Genomic DNA, 5,549 nt, shown 5'->3' on the forward strand with positions numbered 1-5,549 from the left:
TTCTTTGGCACTGCAGGCAGCCCCAGGCCCAGAGGAGCGGCTACGGCGTTCCTTGGTTGAGACAGTTCGCTGGATGCGGGACTCCCTCCTGCGATAAGTTGACTCGGGGAAGGAAACGCAGGGTAACCGGTGTCTCCTGGGACTCGTCAGAAACCACAGGGATGTACGCTGAGTGTGCCCATGAACACGGGGGCCTGCTGGAACTAGCCCTGCTTTCCCATTTTGAGGGCGGCCTTCATGCCTGCCTTGACGCTCCCTGACATTCCCGGCTCCCGACAGGCCAGTGAGCCCTGGAAGAGTGCTTCGGGGAAAATCATGAGTTTGCTCTCTCTAAACCAGGGGCTGCCGCGGCCGCGGTGGCGGTCCGCACGGCAGGCTCCAGAGCCAAAGGGAGCCTCAACGTGAGAACTGGCCTCCGGGTTAGGCCCTGAGTAGCCGTGCAGAAAGGGAGGCATGCAGCTCTTTCCGGGAGTTCTTAGTCGCTTTGCTTTCAAGGCAGTACACGCCCGGGGACTCCTAGGCCCCAGGGGCGTGCAGCGTTTTCCCTCCAAGGTCCCTGAGTGCCTCCAGACACCTGTGGGCCGGCTGAGCAACGTCGAGGTCCATTGGTTGATTCCCTCGGAGGACCCCCGTGCGTGCCGAGTGCTGGGCAACCACACACTGCGCGTTCCTTGAGGAGCGCTACATCTCCAGAGCCCTCGAACGCCCTTCGGGACAACATGGCTGGTGGGTGCGAGGTGCCCAGGAAGACTCTGTCATGGCCCTTGTGTGAGCTGCCATGAGAGAACGCTGTGCTTGCAACACTGCGAGGCCCGCCCTCGTGCCTGAAGTCACTCTGCTCGAGGAGAAAGTCAGCACCTTAGCGTGCTGTGTGGCTCCCGGCACACCCCGCATGAAGCCATGCCTGGAAGTAAGGCCCTGGTTTGCCGTGCAGAAGCGGAGGCGTGCTGCACTTTCCAGGAGGCGGTGGCCTCTGCTCTGCATACCTTGAACGGCAGCACAGCCTTCTGGACACCTGGGAGGCTAGCCGGGGCGCCCTGTTCCCGGCAGGAACACTGAGTAACCAACCCCAGGCGCACCTGGCTCTGCTAAGCACCATCCAGGCCCGTAGCCCCTTAGAGCCCCTCTGTGCACGCCGAGCGTAGGGAAACGCACTGCCCTCTCTTTTGGAGCAGCTTGGTTTCCTCAGCACTCGCACACGTTCACGAACGCCGTTCTGCCACATCCCACATGGCGCGGAGGTCTTACGCGTTGCCCTAATCGGAGCTGCGCTCAGAGTAACCCTCGTCTTCGCATTCCATCCAGGACCTCCTGACTGAAGGCACCGTGCCTCCTAGAGGACGGCGGCTTGGGTTCTTACTGCAATTCAAGTCCTGTTCCTTCTTTGGCACTGCAGGCAGCCCCAGGCCCAGAGGAGCGGCTACGGCGTTCCTTGGTTGAGACAGTTCGCTGGATGCGGGACTCCCTCCTGCGATAAGTTGACTCGGGGAAGGAAACGCAGGGTAACCGGTGTCTCCTGGGACTCGTCAGAAACCACAGGGATGTACGCTGAGTGTGCCCATGAACACGGGGGCCTGCTGGAACTAGCCCTGCTTTCCCATTTTGAGGGCGGCATTCATGCCTGCCTTGACGCTCCCTGACATTCCCGGCTCCCGACAGGCCAGTGAGCCCTGGAAGAGTGCTTCGGGGAAAATCATGAGTTTGCTCTCTCTAAACCAGGGGCTGCCGCGGCCGCGGTGGCGGTCCGCACGGCAGGCTCCAGAGCCAAAGGGAGCCTCAACGTGAGAACTGGCCTCCAGGTTAGGCCCTGAGTAGCCGTGCAGAAAGGGAGGCATGCAGCTCTTTCCGGGAGTTCTTAGTCGCTTTGCTTTCAAGGCAGTACACGCCCGGGGACTCCTAGGCCCCAGGGGCGTGCAGCGTTTTCCCTCCAAGGTCCCTGAGTGCCTCCAGACACCTGTGGGCCGGCTGAGCAACGTCGAGGTCCATTGGTTGATTCCCTCGGAGGACCCCCGTGCGTGCCGAGTGCTGGGCAACCACACACTGCGCGTTCCTTGAGGAGCGCTACATCTCCAGAGCCCTCGAACGCCCTTCGGGACAACATGGCTGGTGGGTGCGAGGTGCCCAGGAAGACTCTGTCATGGCCCTTGTGTGAGCTGCCATGAGAGAACGCTGTGCTTGCAACACTGCGAGGCCCGCCCTCGTGCCTGAAGTCACTCTGCTCGAGGAGAAAGTCAGCACCTTAGCGTGCTGTGTGGCTCCCGGCACACCCAGCATGAAGCCATGCCTGGAAGTAAGGCCCTGGTTTGCCGTGCAGAAGCGGAGGCGTGCTGCACTTTCCAGGAGGCGGTGGCCTCTGCTCTGCATACCTTGAACGGCAGCACAGCCTTCTGGACACCTGGGAGGCTAGCCGGGGCACCCTGTTCCCGGCAGGAACACTGAGTAACCAACCCCAGGCGCACCTGGCTCTGCTAAGCACCATCCAGGCCCGTAGCCCCTTAGAGCCCCTCTGTGCACGCCGAGCGTAGGGAAACGCACTGCCCTCTCTTTTGGAGCAGCTTGGTTTCCTCAGCACTCGCACACGTTCACGAACGCCGTTCTGCCACATCCCACATGGCGCGGAGGTCTTACGCGTTGCCCTAATCGGAGCTGCGCTCAGAGTAACCCTCGTCTTCGCATTCCATCCAGGACCTCCTGACTGAAGGCACCGTGCCTCCTAGAGGACGGCGGCTTGGGTTCTTACTGCAATTCAAGTCCTGTTCCTTCTTTGGCACTGCAGGCAGCCCCAGGCCCAGAGGAGCGGCTACGGCGTTCCTTGGTTGAGACAGTTCGCTGGATGCGGGACTCCCTCCTGCGATAAGTTGACTCGGGGAAGGAAACGCAGGGTAACCGGTGTCTCCTGGGACTCGTCAGAAACCACAGGGATGTACGCTGAGTGTGCCCATGAACACGGGGGCCTGCTGGAACTAGCCCTGCTTTCCCATTTTGAGGGCGGCCTTCATGCCTGCCTTGACGCTCCCTGACATTCCCGGCTCCCGACAGGCCAGTGAGCCCTGGAAGAGTGCTTCGGGGAAAATCATGAGTTTGCTCTCTCTAAACCAGGGGCTGCCGCGGCCGCGGTGGCGGTCCGCACGGCAGGCTCCAGAGCCAAAGGGAGCCTCAACGTGAGAACTGGCCTCCGGGTTAGGCCCTGAGTAGCCGTGCAGAAAGGGAGGCATGCAGCTCTTTCCGGGAGTTCTTAGTCGCTTTGCTTTCAAGGCAGTACACGCCCGGGGACTCCTAGGCCCCAGGGGCGTGCAGCGTTTTCCCTCCAAGGTCCCTGAGTGCCTCCAGACACCTGTGGGCCGGCTGAGCAACGTCGAGGTCCATTGGTTGATTCCCTCGGAGGACCCCCGTGCGTGCCGAGTGCTGGGCAACCACACACTGCGCGTTCCTTGAGGAGCGCTACATCTCCAGAGCCCTCGAACGCCCTTCGGGACAACATGGCTGGTGGGTGCGAGGTGCCCAGGAAGACTCTGTCATGGCCCTTGTGTGAGCTGCCATGAGAGAACGCTGTGCTTGCAACACTGCGAGGCCCGCCCTCGTGCCTGAAGTCACTCTGCTCGAGGAGAAAGTCAGCACCTTAGCGTGCTGTGTGGCTCCCGGCACACCCCGCATGAAGCCATGCCTGGAAGTAAGGCCCTGGTTTGCCGTGCAGAAGCGGAGGCGTGCTGCACTTTCCAGGAGGCGGTGGCCTCTGCTCTGCATACCTTGAACGGCAGCACAGCCTTCTGGACACCTGGGAGGCTAGCCGGGGCGCCCTGTTCCCGGCAGGAACACTGAGTAACCAACCCCAGGCGCACCTGGCTCTGCTAAGCACCATCCAGGCCCGTAGCCCCTTAGAGCCCCTCTGTGCACGCCGAGCGTAGGGAAACGCACTGCCCTCTCTTTTGGAGCAGCTTGGTTTCCTCAGCACTCGCACACGTTCACGAACGCCGTTCTGCCACATCCCACATGGCGCGGAGGTCTTACGCGTTGCCCTAATCGGAGCTGCGCTCAGAGTAACCCTCGTCTTCGCATTCCATCCAGGACCTCCTGACTGAAGGCACCGTGCCTCCTAGAGGACGGCGGCTTGGGTTCTTACTGCAATTCAAGTCCTGTTCCTTCTTTGGCACTGCAGGCAGCCCCAGGCCCAGAGGAGCGGCTACGGCGTTCCTTGGTTGAGACAGTTCGCTGGATGCGGGACTCCCTCCTGCGATAAGTTGACTCGGGGAAGGAAACGCAGGGTAACCGGTGTCTCCTGGGACTCGTCAGAAACCACAGGGATGTACGCTGAGTGTGCCCATGAACACGGGGGCCTGCTGGAACTAGCCCTGCTTTCCCATTTTGAGGGCGGCATTCATGCCTGCCTTGACGCTCCCTGACATTCCCGGCTCCCGACAGGCCAGTGAGCCCTGGAAGAGTGCTTCGGGGAAAATCATGAGTTTGCTCTCTCTAAACCAGGGGCTGCCGCGGCCGCGGTGGCGGTCCGCACGGCAGGCTCCAGAGCCAAAGGGAGCCTCAACGTGAGAACTGGCCTCCAGGTTAGGCCCTGAGTAGCCGTGCAGAAAGGGAGGCATGCAGCTCTTTCCGGGAGTTCTTAGTCGCTTTGCTTTCAAGGCAGTACACGCCCGGGGACTCCTAGGCCCCAGGGGCGTGCAGCGTTTTCCCTCCAAGGTCCCTGAGTGCCTCCAGACACCTGTGGGCCGGCTGAGCAACGTCGAGGTCCATTGGTTGATTCCCTCGGAGGACCCCCGTGCGTGCCGAGTGCTGGGCAACCACACACTGCGCGTTCCTTGAGGAGCGCTACATCTCCAGAGCCCTCGAACGCCCTTCGGGACAACATGGCTGGTGGGTGCGAGGTGCCCAGGAAGACTCTGTCATGGCCCTTGTGTGAGCTGCCATGAGAGAACGCTGTGCTTGCAACACTGCGAGGCCCGCCCTCGTGCCTGAAGTCACTCTGCTCGAGGAGAAAGTCAGCACCTTAGCGTGCTGTGTGGCTCCCGGCACACCCAGCATGAAGCCATGCCTGGAAGTAAGGCCCTGGTTTGCCGTGCAGAAGCGGAGGCGTGCTGCACTTTCCAGGAGGCGGTGGCCTCTGCTCTGCATACCTTGAACGGCAGCACAGCCTTCTGGACACCTGGGAGGCTAGCCGGGGCGCCCTGTTCCCGGCAGGAACACTGAGTAACCAACCCCAGGCGCACCTGGCTCTGCTAAGCACCATCCAGGCCCGTAGCCCCTTAGAGCCCCTCTGTGCACGCCGAGCGTAGGGAAACGCACTGCCCTCTCTTTTGGAGCAGCTTGGTTTCCTCAGCACTCGCACACGTTCACGAACGCCGTTCTGCCACATCCCACATGGCGCGGAGGTCTTACGCGTTGCCCTAATCGGAGCTGCGCTCAGAGTAACCCTCGTCTTCGCATTCCATCCAGGACCTCCTGACTGAAGGCACCGTGCCTCCTAGAGGACGGCGGCTTGGGTTCTTACTGCAATTCAAGTCCTGTTCCTTCTTTGGCACTGCAGGCAGCCCCAGGCC

Source organism: Lagenorhynchus albirostris, chromosome 8 (assembly GCF_949774975.1).
Source record: "Lagenorhynchus albirostris chromosome 8, mLagAlb1.1, whole genome shotgun sequence".
In the NCBI taxonomy this organism is placed as follows: Eukaryota; Metazoa; Chordata; class Mammalia; order Artiodactyla; family Delphinidae; genus Lagenorhynchus; species Lagenorhynchus albirostris.